This window comes from Salminus brasiliensis, chromosome 6, assembly GCF_030463535.1.
Source record: "Salminus brasiliensis chromosome 6, fSalBra1.hap2, whole genome shotgun sequence".
NCBI classification, from domain to species: Eukaryota; Metazoa; Chordata; class Actinopteri; order Characiformes; family Bryconidae; genus Salminus; species Salminus brasiliensis.
Window position 1 is genome coordinate 35,801,891 of NC_132883.1, and position 25,265 is coordinate 35,827,155.

Here is a 25,265-nt window from a genome sequence, read left to right on the forward strand (position 1 = left end):
TAAACGAGTTAAACGACGAGTTAAACAGTGCGATAAAAGACGCTGACTTTGCGGAAAACGACTTATGATACTCATAACCTTGAATGATGTCAGATCTCACCTGGGAGCAAACCACCGCAGCGGCGGGAGGAACAAAAGGCAATGCTGATGATGCTGCATTGGAGTCTCCTGATAGAACTTTCACTAGAGCTTTCATTTCTCTAATACTGACAGATGGTGGAATACAATAGACATCATTAGTGGAAGGGTTTCCCTAATGTGTGAGATCATATGGTGAATGGAAGTCAGCTGCAGTGTTGAGGCTCCATCACACCGACAGACAGAGATAGAAAAGTAAAAGAAAGAAATGTGGGGTTAGATGGACTATATTGGACCTTCTTATCTACACAGAATTCTCTAATACCAAAAATAAACTTACAGAAATGAATAATAATTTAATAAATTAACAGGAGAGTGTGGTGAAGGCCAGTGAGTCTACCAGAGTCGGATTGAACTGACTGAGGCTCCATAACGCACACACATCATACATAAGAGGGAAAAAATGTGGGGTTAGATTGACTGTATTAGGTCTTCTCATATACACAGAGTTCTCTAATACTGAGAAAACACAGATACTAAAATTAATCGTTTACTTACAAGAGGGTGTGGTGGAGGCCAGTCAGTCCAGCAGAGTCGATGCACTGCTGGACTGACTGGATTAAGCTAGTCGATGTGGAAATGGACATCACAGCTGCCTGTCCTAGAACTCCAGTATGGAGGCTCCATCAGAGAGAAAAGGGAAAAACAGAAATGTGGGGTTAGACGTACTGTATTTCGCCTTTTACTCTACAAACAGTTCTTTAATACTGACAATAAACAGATACAGAAATGGACCATTTACTAACAAGAAGGTGGGGTGGAGGCCAGGTCGTCCAGTAAAGCCGATGCACTACTGGACTGACTGGCCTCAGTTAACAGCTGGTGGAATAAGTGGTGGTCCCTAAACCTTCCTGTAGCCTGGATCAGTGTCAGCTGCAGTCCTGAGGCTCCATCACACCGATGTACAGAGATAGAAAAGTAAAATAAAAAATTGTGGGGTCAGGTGGACTGTATTTAACCTTCTCTTCTAAACAGAGTGCTCTAATACCAAAAATGAACTTACAGAAATGAATCAGTTACTTACAGGAGGATGTGGTGAAGGCCAGTCAGTCTAGCAGAGTCGGATTGAACTGACTGACTGAGGCTCCATAATGCAGACACACATCATACAGAGGAAGGAAACAGAAATGTGGGGTTAGATGGACTGTATTTGATCTTCTCATCTACACAGAGTTCTGACAATACTGACAATAAACAGATACTGAAATTAATCGTTTACTTACAAGAGGGTGTGGTGAAAGCCAGTCAGTCCAGCAGAGTCGATGCACTGCTGGACTGACTGGTTTGAGCTAATCGATGTGGAATAAAATGGACATCACAGCTGCCTGTCCCAGAACTCCAGTATGGAGGCTCCATCAGAGAGAAAAGGGAAAAACAGAAATGTGGGGTCAGACGTACTGTATTTGGCCTTTTACTCTACAAACAGTTCTTTAATACTGACAATAAACAGAAATGGACTTTTTACTTACGGGAAGGTGGAGTGGAGGCCAGTTCGTCCAGTAAAGCCGATGCGCTACTGGACTGACTGGCCTCAATTAACAGGTGGTGAAATAAGTGGTGGTCCGAAAACCTTCCTGTAGCCTGGATCAGTGTCAACTGCAGTCATGAGGCTCCATCACACCGATGTAGAGATAGAAAAGTAAAAGACAGAAATGTGGGGTTAGATGGACTGTATTTAACCTTTTGATCTACACAGAATTCTCTAATACCAAAAATAAACTTACAGAAACTGTTTATTTACTTACGGGAGGGATTGGTGGAGGCCAGTCAGTCCAGCAGAGTCAGACTGAACTGACTTATTGAGGCTCCATAAAGCAGACACACATCATAAAGAGGAGGGAAACAGAGATATAGGGTTAGATGGGCTGTAATAGATCGCATAATTTAGACACAGTTCTCTTATACTGACAATAAACAGATACTACAATGGATTGTTTACTTACGGGTGGGTGGGGTGGAGGCCAGTCAGTCCAGCAGAGTCAATGCACTACTGGACTTACTGGCCTGAGCTAACAGATGATGGAATAAGTGGTGATTCCAAAACCTTCCTGTAATCTTGACCAGAGTCATCTGCAGTGTTGAGGCTCCATCACACCGATGTACAGAGACAGAAAATTAAAAGAAAAAAATGTGGGGTTAGATGTACTGTATTTGACCTTCTCATCTACACAGAGTTCTCTAATGCTGACGATAAACAGATAAAGAAATTAACCGTTTACTTACGGGAGGGTGTTGTGAAGGCCATTCATTCCTGGACTGACTGATTGAGGCTCCATAACGCAGACGCACGTCATATAGAGAAAGGAAACAGAAAAGTGGGGTCAGAGGGACTGAAATTAACAGTCTACGGACACAGACATCTAATCCTGACAAATAAATAGAACAAATACACAAGGAAATGAATTAAATAAATGACTCACAGTATTGTTTGGGGGGATGTGCTGGACGCCAGTCAGTCCAGTAGAGTCAGGGCACCTGCAAAGAAACAGAAAAAGAGTGGAGAGGCACTGCAAAAGTTTTAAAACACAAAATGGACAAATTCAACTACAAATAACACTGAATTACAGAAAATAAATAGAAAAGAACCTCACCTTATTTAATAAAACACACAAACACAACCTATATTACAACATACTAGAGAATTTATTAATTAATAAATATACTTATATTAATTAAACATTAATAATAACCATACAAAAAAATCCTCAGATTTTTTTAAATTAATATATTAAAACTATATTAAATAGGGGGAAGTCTTAGAGTGGGGGTTAAATGAGCTGTAAATGAATTTGAAATAATTAATAGAAGTATAATAGAATTAATAGGGAAGGTAGGGAGGGGTTAAAGAAAATAAAAGAAAATGATGACTTATTCCAAAGCCTCCAGGCTGTCCAGGAGCTGGTTGACGTGGCTCCCGACCAACTCCCACACGGCTGCGGCCACAGATACAGGGTCCTCGTACACAGACTCCTCCAGAGCAAAGATGGCCCCCAGGAAGCGCATCAGTGCGTTCTGAAAGCAATCAGAAGAAGAGGCTGTTGTCAAAGGAGGCAAACAAAACCCTTAAATCTACACCATGTCTGCTCTGAATGTCTGGAGGAGAAGCTGTGAGGTTCTCTCTTCTGTTTTGTAAAGAATTCTGAGGGTTACCTGGACCAGGAGCTGGTACTGCTGAGCCCCAGCACTGCTCTGCTCGGTGGTAGCAGAGAAAGAGGAAATCATGGCCATGAGATGATCCAGAAATCCCCCAGCCATCTGCAACAGTGTGAGAAATGGTACAGATGTGAGAAAGGCTGCTTAGTTCTGTGTAGGCTCTAATATCTAGAACACAACACACGCAAGAACTGAAAACGTCTCTTACCGGACAGATCGGAGGTCTCCCTCCAGCCTGAAGACCAAGGATCACCACCTCATAGACGATGTCTATAAAGTTGAAGTGCTGAATCTGAGAGTAGGAGGAAACACCAGGGTCAGAAGAACCATCCATTTTTCTACGAGGTACAAAGGTTTTCACTCAAGCCTGGTTAATGAAACTCACCCCAATCTGCGCCAGCTCCTCTTCAATTCCTTGATGGCAAGAAGGATCCTGAGCCAACGCAAGCAGTCGGTCGTACGCCAGCAGGAAGACGACCAGATTCTGCAGGATGAACAGAGAGATGTTTAAAATCACATTCATTCATTTTCATCACAGTGTTTTAAGTGTTTCGTGTTCATGTAGTTACCCTGTCGTTGAGATCGGCCAGGTCACTGAGAACTGCCTTGCCGGCCTCACAGACGTACTCTCTGCGCTCCGCGTCGCTCAGCAGGAACTACAGGAATGAAGAACGGGATGTTAGAGAAGGAAGAACACAAGACACAACTGAAGACCTTGAGATGTGAAAAAGTACTTTCATGGGTTGCCACTTACAGTGAAGGCCAGACGCAGGGCATTCAGCTTCAGGGGGAAGTTCCTGATCCCCTGAATGGTTGAGAAGGCACTGTGGGAAAAAGAGCAAATCTCCCATTTCAGAATCAACACAAACACCTCAATTCTGTTTACAGTGTACAGAACTTAAGCGGCTGTGACACTTACTGCAAAGCGGGCACCTCCCTCGCTGCAGCGCTGCCTCCAGTCGCCTGTAAGACCAAATATTCCACTTTATTTAATGCTGAACAGAATTGGAAACGGTACGACGACGCCTCATAACACTAGTGTGATTAGTTTTACCTCAGGAGCTGGTCCGGGCTGAGGCCAGTCAGAAGAGCTGGACTCCTGCTGAGGCTCTGGCTGGCAGGTGGTGTCCTCAGGCCATGAGTTGGCAAAGGAGGTCCACCCGTCATCGCCGATGACCAGGTCCTGATACGTGTGGAGCACCTGTAAAACAAACAACACACACTCTATACATCACATCTCAAGCTGGGGAGAAGTGTAGCGTGTTGGCTTTCTGAGGTACGTTCTACAAGAACATGCAGATCAGTTCTGACTAGAACGTGCTAAAGTTACCTGAAAGTCTCCAGATGATTTGGGGGTGGAGCGCTTGGTGAAGCGGCCGGACACTACACGGTGCAGGTGACCTTCGATGCGCTACAAAGACACAGGGCATTACCCTGTGAGTCAAAGGCCATGAGGAAGCTAGACTTAGGAGAACGTGGCTGAGACGTCTTACCTCAGCAAAGGTCACCTGTGCTGCCGATGCAAACCAGATGGGGGCCTGAAAGAGAGAGGTTAGAGGGTTCATATGAATCACGTGAAGAATAATTAATTACATATAAAAAATAATAGAGTAACAGAAACAACTAGAAGTGGAAGAGTTTATCTACCTCCTCAGAAGGTAGAAGAAGGTTGAAGAAGTCGTTGGTGAGGATCCACCACGACTGGGTCACGTCCCCCCGCATCAGGAGCACGTGGTGTCGGCGCACACAGATCTTCTGCAGAATAAAAAAACACACGCAAGTAAGACGCAAAGCTCCAGATACGAGTAACTATACCAAAGGATTCCTCACCTGCTGGTGTGGGTTGAGCCACAGTCTGTAGGAGAAGTGCTAACTCTACCACATAGGAACCATACAGACACGAGTAACCGTACTAAATGAGGGTTCTTCCCCACAGGAGGAAGTGCATACCTGGTTGTCCCGGATGTACCACCGCCGGTAGGAGAACCTAAGGGTCCAGATGGAACTGAGCACATCCTTGGGGCAATGATCCAGGATCAGCTGCTCCAGAAAGCGCCTGGGACACTGCAATGAGACACGGCAGAAAGACTGCAATGATCTGCATCCTATTAAATCATCTCTGCAGTATAAAGTATCTAGAACCTCCCAAATTCCAGTTAAACCAACTGCATCATTTCTCTTACCCGGTACGGAATCACAGATCCAAACGGAGGGCTGAGGGTAAGCTGTCCGTCCTCCGCAGTGATGACCAGATGAATCGCTGGGTCTGAAAAAGAGAAACAGTGAAGACACCCCTCCTATCTTGAATACAGGACAGTGTGAGTCACATCCTCCATCTTGTAAACCTAGCTAACCTAGCTAAGTACCCTAGCTAACTTAGCTAGCTAGCTTCAGACAGACCTCTGTTTCGCTGCTTAGCTTCTCCAACACTCAAATACACAAACACAGCTAGTGAGCACATTTTTACATGAGTCTATCTTTCGGCTTTAACGCTTTAAAGAGCTCTAGCTACCTTCTGCTGCGGTCTGGACAGCGGCATCGACGGTCCTCGGTGTCCGCTGTCGATCTCGGGACCTGCGGGCAGAGAGGACATAATAAGCTCCGGCAGTGGCAGCTGCGACCCCAGCTGCGAACAGGAGGGGGCGCAAACGGAGCTCCACCGCCGGGGGGCAAAGAGCGAAGACGCCGCGCATCGTGGAAACAGCTGAAGTCGCTCTTCTAGAAGGAGATGGAGGGTCCTCGTTGAAGGAGGTGGAGGGTCCTCGTCGAAGGAGGTAGAGGAGTCCTCGTTAAAGGAGATGGAGGGGTCCTCGTTAAAGCAGGTGGAGGGGTCCTCGTCGAAGGAGGTGGAAGGGTCCTCGTTAAAGGAGGTGGAGGGATCCTCGTTGAAGCAGGTGGAGGGGTCCTCGTTAAAGGAGGTGGAGAGGTCCTAGTTGAAGGAGGTGGAGGGGTCCTCGTCGAAGTTGTTGAGGTGGTTCTAGAGGAAGAAGAAGGAGTGGAGCTCGTCCAAAATGCAGCTGTTGTAGAGATGTAGTTGCTGCAGAAGAAGCAGGAGTTGGTCTCGTCGAAAAAGCTGAAAAGTTCTCAGAGGAGCAGAAAGAGCAGCTGAGCGCTGTGGGGGTCGGTAAACGACTGAGGCTCAACGTTCGTTCTACCGTTCTAGATTGTGACCTGGGTTCCACCTACGTTCTCTTACAGTTTAAAGGGAAACATGTTCAGTGTCTCCATGGCGACAGAGAGCGAAAATAACAGGGTTATCTAGAAAGGAGTTCAGGGACTAGTGAGGTTCTCCATTTACACTGAGGACTGAGTTCCCCACCCTCAGGTTCTGCACACAGTAGCGCTAAGAACCACGTTTGTCCCCAAGAAGTAGCTAGAAGTACCTCTATATCTGTTCTAGATCTGTTTCTGAGAAGCAAGACAGCTTTTTTTGTGATCAAGAATTTTTATTTCACAAAACAACCAACAACAAGGGTATGGGGGCAACAGACGACTCCAAGCGAAGTCCAGGAGTAGTTCAGTTTTGTAGGATTGCCTTTTTAGCTGCAGTAAATCCAGTAAATGTCAGACCCTCAGTATCGTGCTCTCCCCCAGGGGGGTTGCGAGCTGCCTCCCACAGGCCCAAATAAGGACTTCTGTTCTATTTCCGTTCATGTGTGTCGATTCAGAGACTCGGTTCGTGTTCGTTTACGTTCATGTGTGTTTGGTTCAGTTCGTTTGTGTTCACGTGTGTTTCGGTTTTGATTGTTTTTGTTCCTTGTTTAAGTCATGCGTTTCACCTGAGGCTGGCGGTACTTAAGGAGCCTGGACGTCTTAGTCCGAGGCCAAATTGCATGTTTGGAACCGAGAGGCAGCTCGAGAGGTGTGTTAGGACCAGCTTCTGTTCGACTTCCTTGTTCGTAAGCAGGCCATCCGGCCATCCAAGGACTCAGCGAGGCTCGCTCACTCTCAGCCAAGATAGACCCATGACTCTCATTCCAGCTAGGCGACCCACGCTCACACAGTAGTACCACGTTTGGTCGGCCTAGCCGTTTTTGGTTCTGCAGCTGGTCTCCTAGCTCTCTTCCCTTCATTTAGAAGTAGTCTCAGCGCCGGTCTAGCGCGTCTTTAGTTCACCCCTGGTTGCCCCAGGCTCTGCCTGCAGGTTTTCGTTAGAGTCCCCCAGTCTTAGGTGTGTTTGTTTTCGCCCTCTGGTTTTTCAAGTTTGTGTCGTGTTCATCTGTATGCCTTTGTGTTCATCCCTCTGTGTCTGGCCTAACCCGCCATGACAGTAAACAGTAGTTTATTCTGTATGACCTTTAACCCTATATTGGAGTTGTCATTCCGGAGACTCAAACATGGGTCATAATTTCACTTAATTTCCAGTAAATCAGACAACACTGAATTGATCTATTTCCAGAGTTTTCCCAGAACATATTTAAAATGGACCAGCAGCAGTGTTGGTACATATATGACAATGATTGGTAGTTTGGAGCTTCATTTTAAATCTTCTATATGGTGTCAGGTATGCTCTGTGAATGACCTTAAAATCAGTAAGTTGATGTGTTACATTTTTGGAAGGCCTGTTAAGATCAGACCAAGTAGTTCCCCATTCTGGAGTATGATTTAAGGCAGCAAGCTCTCTGTTCCATGATGCAGCAACTGAAAGAGGTTTCATAGTAGCTTCAATCAACTTGCGGTAGATCCTGGATACACATCCTTTGGAGGGCATATATGGTTGGATCCGATCCAGCTATGGGAAAGCACCATGGAAGCCCATAGGTTTTTAACCCTGAAATGCTCTATAAAACATCAAATTCCTTCATTACAGATTGAATGGAGACATCCACGCTGTCTAAACACAGAAGAATGTCATCAGCATAAAGCGAAATAAAGTTGCTGTGATCTTGATTTGTGATAGGAAATATTGAGGATTGTTGAACAGCTTGTGCTAAAGGTTCTAAAGACAGACAAAATCAATGGGGGGAGATTGGACACCCTTGTCTAGTCCCACGCTCTAGCTGAAATGCAGGGGACATTAGATTGTTGGTTAATACTGATGCTGCAGGAGAATGATACAGTGTTCGCAGCACTGAAATAAACGTTGTACCCAAACCCAAAATGTTCAGGGACTGCTCACATATAACTCCACTCAGCCTATCAAAGGCTTTCTCCACGTCCAAAGAGAGAACTGCACAAGAGCTAGGAAATGTAGGTGCAGCGTCCAAAATCTGAAATAATCTCCGGATATTATCTGAGGCAGGACGGCCATTTATGAACCCAGTTTGGTCTTCCCTTATTAAAGCAGGTTCCACAGTTTCCAACAGCAAAGAGAGAACCTTAGCAAATAATTTGACGTCGCTACAAATAAGAGAAACAGGCCTGTAGCTTGAACATTGTAACAGGTCTTTTCCTTTCCAGGAATCCAGTATAAGAGGTCCCACTAAATCCCAAAGTTCCACATACAAATCAGGTGGGGAGCCATCCAGACCCAAAGCAAGAGAGCTGTGTGGAGAAACTGCTCACTCAGGTGAAAATCTCCAATGAACAGTTTTTGTTGTGGTTTTAAATCACTTCAGCATGCTTCCAATAATGAGCTTCAGCCTAAAAGACAAATTCAGTGGAGATGCTGGGGATTGAACCCAGGACCTCATACATGCAAAGCATGCGCTCTACCACAAAGCTACATCCCCAACTGGCTGCAGGTTGTTGGCAATGTGCCCATGGGACAAGCCAAAGCTTTAAACTTACAGCAAGGGAAGAGTTAAAATCCTGCATAGTCAGCATTTTAACATAGTAAGCTCGAACATCATATATGATAGGGCATGCAAAAGCTACCAGCAAAGTGACATTGGGCAGAATCTTCCAAGAAAGAAGGCACAGACGGGGGTCGAACCCATGATCTTCGGTTTACGAGAGCGACACCTTACCACTTGGCCACCATGCCTGCCAGTCAACCCACCTAGTCCCATGACTCTATGCCTCAACTGGTCACCTAACAATTCTTGGCTGACTCAATGAATAAATTCTTGCTAAATGCTCAGTTTGACCTTTTAGCAAAAGTTGGTGTGACCTCTGCTTCAGTACAAGAATTTGCATGTACTCCGATCCTGGGCACCTTGCAACACATGTGGCAGAACTTGTCTAGAACTAAATGTCTGGTTTGTGTTTCTCTGAAGTTGCAAAGAAATACTCTAATAGGTCAGACAATGAAGAAAAATTCCTGATCCACGTAGTCTGAAGTTGCAAAAAACAGCCCAGCAGGTTATAACATGGAGATGCAAGGGTTTGAACCCTGGACCTCATACATGCAAAGCATACGCTCTACCACTGAGCTACATCCCAAACTTGCTGTAGGTTGTCGACAATGTGCCCATGGGACAAGACAACGCTTTAAACTTACAGCGAGGGCAGAGTTAAAATCCTGCATAGTCAGCATTTTAACATAGTAAGCTGGAACATCATATATGATGGGGCATGCAAAAGCTACCAGCAAAGTGACATTGGGCAGAATCTTCCAAGAAAGAAGGCACGGACAGGGGTCGAACCCATGATCTTCGGTTTAGAAGACCGACGCCTTACCACATGGCCACCACGCCAGCTCATCAACTGTGCTAGTCCCATGACTCTATGCCTCAACCGGTCTCCTGACAATTCTTGGCTGACTCAATGAATAAAATTCTTGCTAAATGCTCAGTTTGACCTTTTAGCAAACGTTGGTGTGACCTCTGCTTCAGTACAAGAATGTGCATGTACTCCCATCCTGGGCACCGTGCAAGACATGCGGCAGAATTTGTCTAGAACTAAATGTCTGGTTTGTGTTTCTCTGAAGTTGCATGGAAATACTCTAAAAGGTCAGACAGTGAAGAAAAATTCCTGATCCTCGTAGTCTGAAGTTGCAAAAAACAGCCCAGCAGGTTATAACATGGAGATGCAGAGGATTGAGCCCTGGACCTCATACATGCAAAGAATGCACTCTACCACTGAGCGACATCCCCTCTGCCAATCTTCCGTTTGAGGAACCCAAGAGCATGAGTAAAAGTAAGACATTCAGCAAAAATGGGGGGGATTTGATTAACATGTAATAAAAGCTCCCATTAAGCTTCTTTTTGCTTGGAAAAGGCACGAACGGGGAACGAACCCGTGATCTTCGGTTTACAAGACAAACGGCTTGCCACTTGGCCATCGCGCCCACAGCATTGTTCTTGAAATGGCGTGGAAGCACTGGACAAATGTACCTGTAAAAGCAACAGGAGTTATTTACCTGAGCATAACAGTAAACATCCTTCTGATACTGTCTCAGAAAATGCAAATCAAGCAAGTTCCTCCAGCTGCAAATGCCTTTTTAATGAACATTTTTTGTTGTGGTTTTGATTCACTTCAGCATGCTTCCAATAATGAGCTTCAGTCTAAAAGACAAATTCAGTGGAGATGCTGGGGATTGAATCCAGGACCTCATACATGCAAAGCATGCGCTCTACCACTGAGCTACATCCCCAACTTGCTGTAGGTTGTTGACAATGTGCCCATGGGACAAGCCAATGCTTTAAACTTACAGTGAGGGCAGAGTTAAAATCCTGCATAGTCAGCATTTTAACATAGTAAGCTGGAACATCATATATGATGGGGCATGCAAAAGCTACCAGCAAAGTGACATTGGGTAGAATCTTCCAAGAAAGAAGGCACAGACGGGGGCCGAATCCATGATCTTCGGTTTACAAGACCGAAGCCTTACCACTTGGCCACCATGCCAGCTCATCAGCTGTGCTAGTCCCATGACTCTGTGCCTCAACCGGTCTCCTGACAATTCTTAGCTGACTCAATGAATAAAATTCTTGCTAAATGCTCAGTTTGAACTTTTAGCAAACGTTGGTGTGACCTCTGCTTCAGTAGAAGAATGTGCATGTACTCCCATCCTGGGCACCTTGCAACACATGTGGCAGAATTTGTCTAGAACTAAATGTCTGGTTTGTGTTTCTCTGAAGTTGCAAAGAAATACTCTAATAGGTCAGACAATGAAGAAAAATTCCTGATCCTCGTAGTCTGAAGTTGCAAAAACCAGCCCAGCAGGTTATAACATGGAGATGCAGGGGATTGAACCCTGGACCTCATACATGCAAAGCATGCGCTTTACCACTGAGATACATCCCCTCTGCCAATCTTCTGTTTAAGGAACCCAAGAGCATGAGTAAAAGTAAGACATTCAGCAAAGATGGGGAGGATTTGATTGAAATGTAATAAAAGCTCCCATTAAGCTTCTTTTTGCTTGGAAAAGGCACGAACGGGGATCGAACCTGTGACCTTTGGTTTACAAGACAGACGCCTTGCCACTTGGCCATAGCGCCCCCAGCCTTTGTTTTGAATTGGCGTTGAAGCACTGGACAAATGTACCTGTAAAAGCAACTGGAGTTAATTACCTGAGCATAACAGCAAACATTCTTCTGATACTGTCTCAGAACATGCAAATCAAGCAAGTTCCTCCAGCTGCAAATGCCTTTTTAATGAACAGTTTTTGTTGAGGTTTTGATTCACTTCAGCATGCTTGGAATAATGAGCTTCAGTCTAAACGACAAATTCAGCGGAGATGCTGGGGATTGAACCCAGGACCTCATACATGCAAAGCATGCGCTCTACCACAGAGCTCCATCCCCTCTGCCAATCTTCTGTTTTAGGAACCCAAGTGCATGAGTAAAAGTAAGACATACAGCAAAGATGGGGAGGATTTGATTGACATGTAATAAAAGCTCCCATTAAGCTTCTTTTTGCTTGGAAAAGGCACGAACGGGAATCGAACCCGTGATCTTCGGTTACCTGAGCATAACAGTAAACATTCTTCTGATACTGTCTCAGAACATGCAAATCAAGCAAGTTCCTCCAGCTGCAAATGCCTTTTTAATGAACAGTTTTTGTTGTGGTTTTGATTCACTTCAGCATGCTTCGAATAATGAGCTTCAGTCTAAAAGTCAAATTCAGTGGAGATGCTGGGGATTGAACCCAGGACCTCATACATGCGAAGCATGCGCTCTACCACTGAGCTACATCCCCAACTTGCTGTAGGTTGTTGAAAATGTGCCCATGGGACAAGCCAAAGCTTTAAACTTACAGCGAGGGCAGAGTTAAAATCCTGCATAGTCAGCATTTTAACATAGTAAGCTGGAACATCATAAATGATGGGGCACGCAAAGGCTACCAGCAAAGTGACATTGGGCAGAATCTTCCAAGAAAGAAGGCACGAACAGGGGTCGAACCCATGACTTTCGGTTTACGAGACCGACGACTTACCACTTGGCCAACATGCCAGCTCATCAACTGTGTTAGTTCCATGACTCTATGCCTCAACCGGTCTCCTGACAATTCTTGGCTGACTCAATGAATAAAATTCTTGCTAAATGCTCAGTTTGAACTTTTAGCAAACGTTGGTGTGACCTCTGCTTCAGTACAAGAATGTGCATGTACTCCCATCCTGGGCACCTTGCAACACATGCGGCAGAATTTGTCTAGAACTAAATGTCTGGTTTGTGTTTCTCTGAAGTTGCAAAGAAATACTCTAAAAGGTCAGACAATGAAGAAAAATTCCTGATCCTCGTAGTCTGAAGTTGCAAAAACCTGCCAAGCAGGTTATAACATGGAGATGCAGGGGATTGAACCCTGGACCTCATACATGCAAAGCATGCGCTTTACCACTGAGATACATCCCCACTGCCAATCTTCTGTTTATGGAACCAGAGAGCATGAGTAAAAGTAAGACATTCAGCAAAGATGGGGAGGATTTGATTGACATGTAATAAAAGCTCCCATTAAGCTTCTTTTTGCTTGGAAAAGGCATGAACGGGGATCGAACCAGTGATCTTCGGTTTACAAGACCAACGCCTTGCCACTTGGCCATCACGCCCACAGCCTTGGTTTTTAATTGGCGTGGAAGCACTGGACAAATGTACCTGTAAAACAACAGGAGTTAATTACCTGAGCATAACAGTAAACATTCTTCTGATACTGTCTCAGAACATGCAAATCAAGCAAGTTCCTCCAGCTGCAAATGCCTTTTTAATGAACAGTTTTTGATGTGGTTTTGATTCACTTCAGCATGCTTCCAATAATGAGCTTCAGTCTAAAAGACAAATTCAGTGGAGATGCTGGGGATTGAATCCAGGACCTCATACATGCAAAGCATGCGCTCTACCACTGAGCTACATCCCCAACTTGCTGTAGGTTGTTGACAATGTGCCCATGGGACAAGCCAATGCTTTAAACTTACAGTGAGGGCAGAGTTAAAATCCTGCATAGTCAGCATTTTAACATAGTAAGCTGGAACATCATATATGATGGGGCATGCAAAAGCTACCAGCAAAGTGACATTGGGTAGAATCTTCCAAGAAAGAAGGCACGGACGGGGGTCGAACCCATGATCTTCGGTTTACAAGACCGACGCCTTACCACTTGGCCACCATGCCAGCTCATCAGCTGTGCTAGTCCCATGACTCTATGCCTCAACCGGTCTCCTGACAATTCTTGGCTGACTCAATGAATAAAATTCTTGCTAAATGCTCAGTTTGAACTTTTAGCAAACGTTGGTGTGACCTCTGCTTCAGTACAAGTATTTGCATGTACTCTCATCCTGGGCACCTTGCAACACATGCGGCAGAATTTGTCTAGAACTAAATGTCTGGTTTGTGTTTCCCTGAAGTTGCAAAGAAATACTCTAATAGGTCAGACAATGAAGAAAAATTCCTGATCCTCGTAGTCTGAAGTTGCAAAAACCTGCCCAGCAGGTTATAACATGGAGATGCAGGAGATTGAACCCTGGACCTCATATATGCAAAGTATGCGCTCTACCACTGAGCTACATCCCCTCTGCCAATGTTCTGTTTGAGGAACCCATAAGCATGAGAAAAAATAAGACATTCAGCAAAGAGGGGGAGGATTTGATTGACACGTAATAAAAGCTCCCATTAAGCTTCTTTTTGCTTGGAAAAGGCACGAACGGGGATCAAACCCGTGATCTTAAGTTTACAAGACCGACGCCTTGCCACTTGGACATCACGCCCACAGCCTCGGTTTTGAATTGGCGTGGAAGCACTGGACAAATGTACCTGTAAAAGCAACTGGAGTTAATTACCTGAGCATAACAGTAAACATTCTTCTGATACTGTCTCAGAACATGCAAATCAAGCAAGTTCCTCCAGCTGCAAATGCCTTTTTAATGAACAGTTTTTGTTGTGGTTTTGATTCACTTCAGCATGCTTCCAATAATGAGCTTCAGTCTAAAAGACAAAATCAGTGGAGATGCTGGGGATTGAACCCAGGACCTCATACATGCGAAGCATGCGCTCTACCACTGAGCTACATCCCTAACTTGCTGTAGGTTGTTGGCAATGTGCCCATGGGACAAGCCAAAGCTTTAAACTTACAGTGAGGGGAGAGTTAAAATCCTGCATAGTCAGCATTTTAATATAGTAAGCTGGAACATCATATATGATGGGGCATGCAAAAGCTACCAGCAAAGTGACATTGGGCAGAATCTTCCAAGAAAGAAGGCACGGACGGGGGTCGAACCCATGATGTTCGGTTTACGAGACCGACGCCTTACCACTTGGCCACCATGCCAGCTCATCAACATTGCTGGTCCCATGACTCTATGCCTCAACCGGTCTCCTGACAATTCTTGGCTGACTCAATGAATAAAATTATTGCTAAATGCTCAGTTTGAACTTTTAGCAAACGTTGGTGTGACCTCTGCGTCAGTACAAGAATGTGCATGTACTCCCATCCTGGGCACCTTGCAACACATGCGGCAGAATGTGTCTAGAACTAAATGTCTGGTTTGTGTTTCTCTGAAGTTGCAAAGAAATACTCTAATAGGTCAGACATTGAAGAAAAATTCCTGATCCTCGTAGTCTGAAGTTGGAAAAACCTGCCCAGCAGGTTATAACATGGAGATGCAGAGGATTGAACCCTGGACCTCATACATGCAAAGCATGCACTTTACCACTGAGATACATCCCCTCTGCCAATCTTCTGTTTCAGGAACCCAAGAGCATGAGTAAAAGTAAGATATTCAGCAAAAATGGGGAGGATTTGATTGACACGTAATAAAAGCTCCCATTAAGCTTCTTTTTGCTTGGAAAAGGCACGAACTGGGATCGAACCCGTGATCTTCGGTTTACAAAACCGACGCCTTGCCACTTGGCCATCGCGTCCACAGCCTTGGTTTTGAATTGGCGTGGAAGCACTGGACAAATGTACCTGTAAAAGCAACAGTAGTTAATTACCTGAGCATAACAGTAAACATTCTTCTGATACTGTCTCAGAACATGCAAATCAAGCAAGTTCCTCCAGCTGCAAATGCCTTTTTAATGAACAGTTTTTGTTGTGGTTTTGATTCACTTCAGCATGCTTTGAATAATGAGCTTCAGTCTAAAAGACAAACTCAGTGGAGATGCTGGGGATTGAACCCAGGAACTCATACATGCAAAGCATGCACTCTATCACTGAGCTACATCCCCTCTGCCAATCTTCTGTTTCAGGAACCCAAGAGCATGAGTAAAAGTAAGACATTCAGCAAAGATGGGGAGGATTTGATTGACATGTAATAAAAGCTCCCATTAAGCTTCTTCTTGCTTGGAAAAGGCACGAACGGGGATCGAACCCGTGATTTTCCGTTTACAACATTGACGCCTTGCCACTTGGCCATCGCGCCCGCAGCCTTGGTTTTGAATTGGCGTGGAAGCACTGGACAAATGTACTTGTAAAAGCAACAGGAGTTAATTACCTGAGCATAACAGTAAACATTCTTCTGATACTGTCTCAGAACATGCAAATCAAGCAAGTTCCTCCAGCTGCAAATGCCTTTTTAATGAACAGTTTTTGTTGTGGTTTTGATTCACTTCAGCATGCTTCCAATAATGAGCTTCAGTCTAAAAGACAAACTCAGCGGAGATGCTGGGGATTGAACCCAAGACCTCATACATGCAAAACATGCGCTCTAACACTGAGCTACATCCCCTCTGCCAATCTTCTGTTTCAGGAACCCAAGAGCATGAGTAAAAGTAAGACATACAGCAAAGATGGGGAGGATTTGATTGACATGTAATAAAAGCTCCCATTAAGCTTCTTTTTGCTTGGAAAAGGCACGAACGGGAATCGAACCCGTGATCTTCGGTTACCTGAGCATAACAGCAAACATTCTTCTGTTACTGTCTCAGAACATGCAAATCAAGCAAGTTCCTCCAGCTGCCAATTCCTTTTTAATGAACAGTTTTTGTTGTGGTTTTGATTCACTTCAGCATGCTTCGAATAATGAGCTTCAGTCTAAAAGACAAAATCAGGGGAGATGCTGGGGATTGAACCCAGGACCTCATACATGCAAAGCATGCACTCTACCACTGAGCTACATCCCCTCTGCTAATCTTCTGTTTCAGGAACCCAAGAGCATGATTAAAAGTAAGAGATACAGCAAAGATGGGGAGGATTTGATTAACATGTAATAAAAGCTCCCATTAAGCTTCTTTTTGCTTGGAAAAAGGCACGAACGGGGATCGAACCCGTGATCTTCGGTTACCTGAGCATAACAGTAAACATTCTTCTGATACTGTCTCAGAACATGCAAATCAAGCAAGTTCCTCGAGTTGCAAATGCCTTTTTAATGAACAGTTTTTGTTGTGGTTTTGATTCACTTCAGCATGCTTCCAATAATGAGCTTCAGTCTAAAAGACAAATTCAGTGGAGATTGAACCCAGGACCTCATAAATGCAAAGCATGCGCTCTACCACTGAGCTACATCCCAACTTGCTGTAGGTTGTTGACAATGTGCCCATGGGACAAGCCAAAGCTTTAAACTTACAGTGAGGGCAGAGTTAAAATCCTGCATAGTCAGCATTTTAACATAGTATGCTGGAGCATCATATATAATGGGGCATGCAAAAGCTACCAGCAAAGTGACATTGGGCAGAATCTTCCAAGAAAGAAGGCACGGACGGGGGTCGAACCCATGATCTTCGGTTTACGAGACAGACGCCTTACCACTTGGCCATCATGCCAGCTCATGAACTGTGCTAGTCCCATGACTCTATGCCTCAACCGGTCTCCTGACAATTCTTGGCTGACTCAATGAATAAAATTCTTGCTAAATGCTCAGTTTGAACTTTTAGCAAACGTTGGTGTGACCTCTGCTTCAGTACAAGAATGTGCATGTACTCCCATGGTGGGCACCTTGCAACACATGCGGCAGAATTTGTCTAGAACTAAATGTCTGGTTTGTGTTTCTCTGAAGTTGCAAAGAAATACTCTAATAGGTCAGACAATGAAGAAAAATTCCTGATCCTCGTAGTCTGAAGTTGCAAAAACCTGCCCAGCAGGTTATAACATGGAGATGCAGGGGATTGAACCCTGGACCTCATACATGCAAAGCATGCGCTTTACCACCGAGATACATCCCCTGTGCCAATCTTCTGTTTAAGGAACCCAAGAGCATGAGTAAAAGTAAGACATTCAACAAAGATGGGGAGGATTTGATTAACATGTAATAAAAGCTCCCATTAAGCTTCTTTTTGCTTGGAAAAGGCACGAACGGGGATCGAACCCGTGATCTTCGGTTTACAAGACCGACGCCTTGCCATTTGGCCATCGCGCCCACAGTCTTGGTTTTGAATTGGCGTGGAAGCACTAGACAAATGTACCTGTAAAAGCAACAGGAGTTAATTACCTGAGCATAACAGTAAACATTCTTCTGATACTGTCTCAGAACATGCAAATCAAGCAAGTTCCTCCAGCTGCAGATGCCTTTTTAATGAACAGTTTTTGACGTGGTTTTGATTCACTTCAGCATGCTTCAAATAACTAGCTTCAGTCTAAGAGACAACTGCAGTGGAGACACTGGGGATTGAACCCAGGATCTCATACATGCAAAGCATGCGCTCTACCACTGAACTACATCCCCTCTGCCAATCTTCTGTTAGAGGAACCCAAGAGCATGAGTAAAAGTAAGACTTACAGCAAAGATGGGGAGGATTTGATTAACATGTAATAAAAGTTCCCATTAAGCTTCTTTTTGCTTGGAAAAGGCACGAACGGGAATCGAACCCGTGATCTTCGGTTAACTGAGCATAACAGTAAACATTCTTCTGATACTGTCTCAGAACATGCAAATCAAGCAAGTTCCTCGAGCTGCAAATGCCTTTTTAATGAACATTTTTTGTTGTGGTTTTGATTCACTTCAGCATGCTTCCAATAATGAGCTTCAGTCTAAAAGACAAATTCAGTGGAGACTGAACCCAGGACGTCATAAATGCAAAGCATGCGCTCTAACACTGAGCTACATCCCCAACTTGCTGTAGGTTGTTGACAATGTGCCCATGGGACAAGCCAAAGCTTTAAAATTACAGTGAGGGAAGAGTTAAAATCCTGCATAGTCAGCATTTTAATATAGTAAGCTGGAACATCATATTTGATGGGGCATGCAAAAGCCACCAGCAAAGTGACATTGGGCAGAATCTTCCAAGAAAGAAGGCACGGACGGGGGTCGAACTCATGATCTTCGGTTTACGAGACCGACGCCTTACCACTTGGCCATCATGCCAGCTCATAAACTGTGCTGGTCCCATGACTCTATGCCTCAACCGGTCTCCTGACAATTCTTGGCTGACTCAATGAATAAAATTCTTGCTAAATGCTCAGTTTGAACTTTTAGCAAACGTTGGTGTGACCTCTGCGTCAGTACAAGAATGTGCATGTACTCCCATCCTGGGCACCTTGCAACACATGCGGCAGAATTTGTCTAGAACTAAATGTCTGGTTTGTGTTTCTCTGAAGTTGCAAAGAAATACTCTAATAGGTCAGACAATGGAGAAAAATTCCTGATCCTCGTAGTCTGAAGTTGCAAAAACCTGCCCAGCAGGTTATAACATGGAGATGCAGGGGATTGAACCCTGGACCTCATACATGCAAAGCATGCGCTTTACCACCGAGATACATCCCCTCTGCCAATCTTCTGTTTAAGGAGCCCAAGAGCATGAGTAAAAGTAAGACATTCAACAAAGATGGGGAGGATTTGATTAACATGTAATAAAAGCTCCCATTAAGCTTCTTTTTGCTTGGAAAAGGCACGAACGGGGATCGAACCCGTGATCTTCGGTTTACAAGACCGACGCCTTGCCATTTGGCCATCGCGCCCACAGTCTTGGTTTTGAATTGGCGTGTAAGCACTAGACAAATGTACCTGTAAAAGCAACAGGAGTTAATTACCTGAGCATAACAGTAAACATTCTTCTGATACTGTCTCAGAACATGCAAATCAAGCAAGTTCCTCCAGCAGCAAATGCCTTTTTAATGAACAGTTTTTGTTGTGGTTTTGATTCACTTCAGCATGCTTCCAATAATGAGCTTCAGTCTAATAGACAAATTCAGTGGAGATGGTGGGGATGGAACCCAGGGCCTCATACATGCAAAGCATGCGCTCTACCACTGAGCTACATCCCCTCTGCCAAGCTTCTGTTTGAGGAACCCAAGAGCATGAGTAAAAGTAAGACATACAGCAAAGATGGGGAGGATTTGATTAACATGTAATAAAAGCTCCCATTAAGCTTCTTTTTGCTTGGAAAAAAGCACGAACAGGGATCTAACCCGTGATCTTCGGTTACCTGAGCATAACAGTAAACATTCTTCTGATACTGTCTCAGAACATGCAAATCAAGCAAGTTCCTCCAGCTGCAAATGCCTTTTTAATGAACAGTTTTTGTTTTGGTTTTGATTCACTTCAGCATGCTTCAAATAATGAGCTTCAGTCTAAAAGACAAATTCAGTGGAGACGCTGGGGATTGAACCCAGGACATCATACATGCAAAGCATGCGCTCTAGCACTGAGCTACATCCCCAACTTGCTGTAGGCTGTTGACAATGTGCCCATGGGACAAACCAAAGCTTTAAACTTACAGTGAGGGAAGAGTTAAAATCCTGCATAGTCAGCATTTTAACATAGTAAGCTGGAACATCGTATATGATGGGGACATGCAAAAGCTACCAGCAAAGTGACAATGGGCAGAATCTTCCAAGAAAGAAGGCACGGACGGGGGTCGAATCCATGATCTTCGGTTTACGAGATCGACGCCTTACCACTTGGCAACCATGCGAGCTCAACAGCTGTGCTAGTCCCATGACTCTATGCCTCAACCGGTCTCCTGACAATTCTTGGCTGACTCAATGAATAAAATTCTTGCTAAATGCTCAGTTTGAACTTTTAGCAAATGTTGGTGTGACCTCTGCTTCAGTACAAGAATGTGCATTTACTCCCATCCTGGGCACCTTGCAACACATGCGGCAGAATTTGTCTAGAACTAAATGTCTGGTTTGTGTTTCTCTGAAGTTGCAAAGAAATACTCTAATAGGTCAGACAATGAAGAAAAATTCCTGATCCTCGTAGTCTGAAGTTGCAAAAACCTGCCCAGCAGGTTATAACATGGAGATGCAGGGGATTGAACCCTGGACCTCATACATGCAAAGCATGCGCTTCACCACCGAGATACATCCCCTGTGCCAATCTTCTGTTTAAGGAACCCAAGAGCATGAGTAAAAGTAAGACATTCAACAAAGATGGGGAGGATTTGATTGACATGTAATAAAAGCTCCCATTAAGCTTCTTTTTGCTTGGAAAAGGCACGAACGGGGATCGAACCCGTAATCTTCGGTTTACAAGACCGACGCCTTGCCATTTGGCCATCGCGCCCACAGTCTTGGTTTTGAATTGGCGTGTAAGCACTAGACAAATGTACCTGTAAAAGCAACAGGAGTTAATTACCTGAGCATAACAGTAAACATTCTTCTGATACTGTCTCAGAACAAGCAAATCAAGCAAGTTCCTCCAGCTGCAAATGCCTTTTTAATGAAAAGTTTTTGTCGTGGTTTTGATTCACTTCAGCATGCTTCCAATAATGAGCTTCAGTCTAAAAGACAAATTTAGTGGAGATGCTGGGGATTGAACCCAGGACCTCATACATGCAAAGCATGCACTCTACCACTGAGCTACATCACCTCTGCCAAGCTTCTATTTGAGGAACCCAAGAGTATGAGTAAAAGTAAGACATACAGCAAATATGGGGAGGATTTGATTAACATGTAATAAAAGCTCCCATTAAGCTTATTTTTGCTTGGAAAAGGCACGAACGGGGATCGAACCCGTTATCTTCGGTTACCTGAGCATAACAGTAAACATTCTTCTGATACTGTCTCAGAACATGCAAATCAAGCAAGTTCCTCCAGCTGCAAATGCCTTTTAATGAACAGTTTTTGTTGTGGTTTTGATTCACTTCAGCATGCTTCCAATAATGAGCTTCAGTCTAAAAGACAAATTCAGTGAAAATGCTGGGGAATGAACCCAGGACCTCATACATGCAAAGCATGCGCTCTACCACTGAGCTACATCCCCAACTTGCTGTAGGTTGTTGACAATGTGCCCATGGGACAAGCCAAATCTTTAAACTTACAGTGAGGGCAGAGTTAAAATGCTGCATAGTCAGCATTTTAACATAGTAAGCTGGAACATCATATATGATGGGGCATGCAAAAGCTACCAGCAAAGTGACATTGGGCAGAATCTTCCAAGAAAGAAGGCACGGTCAGGGGTTGAACCCATGATCTTAGTTTTACGAGACCGACGCCTTACCACTTGGCCACCATGCCAGCTCATCAACTGTGCTAGTCCCATGACTCTATGCCTCAACCGGTCTCCTGACAATTCTTGGCTGACTCAATGAAAAAAATTCTTGCTAAATGCTCAGTTTGAACTTTTAGCAAACGTTGGTGTGACCTCTGCTTCAGTACAAGAATGTGCATGTACTCCCATCCTGGGCACCTTGCAACACATGCGACAGAATTTGTCTAGAACTAAATGTCTGGTTTGTGTTTCTCTGAAGTTGCAAAGAAATACTCTAATAGGTCAGACAATGAAGAAAAATTCCTGATCCTCGTAGTTTGAAGTTGCAAAAACCTGTCCAGCAGTTTATAACATGGAGATGCAGGGGATTGAACCCTGGACCTTTGTTGGGTAAGAGTTGGGTAAACAGCTGATCATTCACTACTTTCACTGCAATGAAAGCTTTATAAGGATTTTAAATCTGTGCATGTGGAACAGAAAAAAATACTCTGCCTTTTAAACCTCCTGCAAAACGGCTGTTGTGTCAGAAATGACACGATTCAAACAAGTCACCCTATTTGAGGTCATCATATATGTGTACGTGTGGGCTCGAATCTAAACCTAAGCAAATAAGGTCTAAGAGCTCTAGTCAGTTTATGGCCCAACATCAAAACCCCAGAAATCTTCCTCAACTGGCATGACGATGTACAGCAAGACAACAGCTTCTATCCCCAACTTACAGGCAGAGCAACACAGTCCAGTAGTTTAGCCCATTTGAAAACAGTGTTGTTGGAAGTGATGAAGCACACGTACATTTTCTACCAGCACAGTTTCTGTCTCTACCTGTGATGTGGTTACCGTACTGGAACACCTGGAGACTGGAACACACTGTCCTCACTACCTTGTCTAAAAAAATGCACTGAGATAGAAAGAGCGAAGAGAAAGAAAAGCTGTAGAGAGTTTGTTGAGTAGAAATGACCTTATGCCATACGGGGTCATCCTCTGGACAACTGTTCTCTCGGACACTCCGAACGACTGCACTCTGTCTCCAGCGGTGTGGCCCAAAAGGAGGTGAGCCTCGATTCTGTTCGGAGGGCAAATGTAGGATGGACGTCCAGTGCCGGCTTCGTTAGCTGAACTACACCATCCATTATTCCCTCCAGACCAAATAGGAGGTAGTCGTTTGGCGCGTGACTCTGAAAGATCCTCCGCTAATGATCTTAAATCGTCTGCAGTGGCTCGTCAAAACGGCATCAGTAACTCAGGACTGCTTCGAATGAAGGAACGTCCACAACTCGCAGCTTGTCGCTGGTATTATCCGCCAAAGGGATGTTCCACTGATGCCACTCTACAGTGACATGCGGCGAATGCTACGCTGTGGGCTCTTGCTGAATGAAGCTAGGACAGCCACTGATGTTTCTTCATTAGTGACAGTTTTCATGTGTCCACATTTTGGCAAATCCAACACTGAACCAGTTTCAAGAAACAATCAGTTTGTTTCAAGAGGCAAGCAGTTTGCTAACTGTGGGAGATGGGTGGTCTCGTAGGGTGTCTTGCATTGAAATCTGTTGCAATGACCCGGGTACTGTGTTCACCAGACATCAACACAATTTCTATCCGCTCCTCACGTGTTAACCTCTGCGACATGTCAATGGCTGTAAACAAAGAGAAGCTTGTAAATAACTCATGAAAGAATAAAGTTACGGAAAAACCAAGCACACCATTGTTTTTCTTGTGAAATTCTCGATACGTTTGATGTGTCACATGACCCTCTTCCCATTGAAAAAACTAAAGTTGGATCCAAAATGGCCAACTTCAAAATGTCCGCCATGGCCACCACCCATCTTGAATGACTCGTATGCCCCCTCTCATATACTAATGTGCCACAAACATGAAGTTAATATCACCAACCATTCCCATTTTATTTAGGTGTATCCATATAAATGGCCCACCCTGTAGAAGAAGTCCACTTAACACTGAATAAGGGTGAAGGGGAAGGAGCTTAAAAGTATCAGCTATATCGTCCTTAGCCAACAGTGCGCCAAGACCCGTCACCTTAATGAACCTGATAGCATCATCCACAGAAGCATAGAACAAGGAAAAAGGTTTGAGCAGAATACAGTCATTAACACAAGCAACACAATCAGAATGAGGCGAGAACCAAACGGTTCTTCCATGAATATCTGCAAGTAGCCACGCCTAAGGAAGGAACCTGAAAAGGAGCAAACGGAGGGGACTTAAAAGGGCCAATCAAATGACCTTTATTCACCTCATGGTCGATGAGTGCAGTAACAACGTGAGGTTTAGAGAAAGCAGACTGAAGGTTCCTAGAGACATAGGAAGAGGACAGAGGGTACAGGACCCCGACCCAAAAGCCCAGAGAAAGCCCTGTGAGTGAATAATCAACAAAACAATGATCAGGGTGCACAGAAAGAAAAGAGGAAAGGACAGGAACGGCCACAGGGGTGGAAGACACACAGACTTGAGGAGGGGTCGTTAAAATGATTACACAGAGGATGACCCCCGTGGGAAAGGTATGCCGCCTGTCCAGAGAAGCGCTCACAGATTCAGCGCCCGGGACGCCACCAAGGCAAACCGGAACAGGTGAGCACTCAATGACAGCCAAAATGGCGGACAAACAGCTCCGTGTCCACAACAGACCAATCCAGACGAGAGTTAAACAGTGCAATAAAAGACGCTGACTTTGCAGAGAACAACTTATGATACTCATAACCTTGAATGATGTCAGATCTCAACCGAAAGGAAACCGCCACAGTGGTGGGAGGAACAAAAGGCCTATCCAAAGGCACTTGGTTCACGAGCACGGAGGGTGCAGGCCCAGAAGGTGCCCCAACAATGTCCAGAGCGAGAGGGCTACCCAGAGCATTAGACGTCAGGAGCCGCAGATCCTCGAGAGACAATACGGTGCACACCAGAACGCCACGAACAGCCAGAAGCTCCAAGATCTGATTCGCCGTCCACGCAGACCAGGGCGGGGCCTGGGCAAGCAGACGAGAACTTCGCCGGATGGACGGGGCAGGAGAAGGGTAAGCAAAATCTCCACCAGAGTCAAACCAGTCAAGACAAGGCAACCGCGTGCACAGAGAGACGTGACGTCACTTCTGAAAGCAAAAAAAAACATGTGATTAGTGAACTTTTTACAACGACTGATGATTGTCTGAAGAACAGTGATGCTGCATTGGAGTCACCTGAACTTTCTCTAGAGCTTTCATTTCTCTAATACTGACAGATGGTGGAATACAATAGACATCATTAGTGGTGAATGGAAATCCCTGCAAATACTCTGTTCAGACTTGGTCGACTTAGTGGACCTGTGGACTTAATGTTGTACAATATTAAGCAACAACAGCAG

At 44.7% G+C, this 25,265-nt stretch overlaps 13 non-coding genes across 13 annotated transcripts; all 13 read right to left on the bottom strand.

Moving 5' to 3' along the window:
• Positions 1–9,145: 9,145 nt before the first annotated feature.
• trnat-cgu (transfer RNA threonine (anticodon CGU)) lies at positions 9,146–9,217 on the bottom strand. Its single transcript has one exon. It is a non-coding gene; the product is annotated as a tRNA-Thr (tRNA).
• Positions 9,218–12,243: 3,026 nt separating this feature from the next.
• On the bottom strand, positions 12,244–12,315 carry trnaa-cgc (transfer RNA alanine (anticodon CGC)). Its single transcript has one exon. It is a non-coding gene; the product is annotated as a tRNA-Ala (tRNA).
• Positions 12,316–13,090: 775 nt separating this feature from the next.
• Positions 13,091–13,162, bottom strand: trnat-ugu (transfer RNA threonine (anticodon UGU)). The gene has a single exon. It is a non-coding gene; the product is annotated as a tRNA-Thr (tRNA).
• A 487-nt stretch (positions 13,163–13,649) lies between these two features.
• Positions 13,650–13,721, bottom strand: trnat-ugu (transfer RNA threonine (anticodon UGU)). Its single transcript has one exon. It is a non-coding gene; the product is annotated as a tRNA-Thr (tRNA).
• Positions 13,722–14,548: 827 nt separating this feature from the next.
• Positions 14,549–14,620, bottom strand: trnaa-cgc (transfer RNA alanine (anticodon CGC)). Its single transcript has one exon. It is a non-coding gene; the product is annotated as a tRNA-Ala (tRNA).
• A 182-nt stretch (positions 14,621–14,802) lies between these two features.
• On the bottom strand, positions 14,803–14,874 carry trnat-cgu (transfer RNA threonine (anticodon CGU)). Its single transcript has one exon. It is a non-coding gene; the product is annotated as a tRNA-Thr (tRNA).
• A 1,721-nt stretch (positions 14,875–16,595) lies between these two features.
• trnaa-ugc (transfer RNA alanine (anticodon UGC)) lies at positions 16,596–16,667 on the bottom strand. The gene has a single exon. It is a non-coding gene; the product is annotated as a tRNA-Ala (tRNA).
• A 567-nt stretch (positions 16,668–17,234) lies between these two features.
• On the bottom strand, positions 17,235–17,306 carry trnat-cgu (transfer RNA threonine (anticodon CGU)). The gene has a single exon. It is a non-coding gene; the product is annotated as a tRNA-Thr (tRNA).
• Positions 17,307–17,827: 521 nt separating this feature from the next.
• Positions 17,828–17,899, bottom strand: trnat-ugu (transfer RNA threonine (anticodon UGU)). The gene has a single exon. It is a non-coding gene; the product is annotated as a tRNA-Thr (tRNA).
• An 873-nt stretch (positions 17,900–18,772) lies between these two features.
• trnat-cgu (transfer RNA threonine (anticodon CGU)) lies at positions 18,773–18,844 on the bottom strand. The gene has a single exon. It is a non-coding gene; the product is annotated as a tRNA-Thr (tRNA).
• A 521-nt stretch (positions 18,845–19,365) lies between these two features.
• Positions 19,366–19,437, bottom strand: trnat-ugu (transfer RNA threonine (anticodon UGU)). Its single transcript has one exon. It is a non-coding gene; the product is annotated as a tRNA-Thr (tRNA).
• Positions 19,438–20,914: 1,477 nt separating this feature from the next.
• On the bottom strand, positions 20,915–20,986 carry trnat-ugu (transfer RNA threonine (anticodon UGU)). Its single transcript has one exon. It is a non-coding gene; the product is annotated as a tRNA-Thr (tRNA).
• Positions 20,987–21,220: 234 nt separating this feature from the next.
• trnaa-ugc (transfer RNA alanine (anticodon UGC)) lies at positions 21,221–21,292 on the bottom strand. The gene has a single exon. It is a non-coding gene; the product is annotated as a tRNA-Ala (tRNA).
• Positions 21,293–25,265: the final 3,973 nt, after the last annotated feature.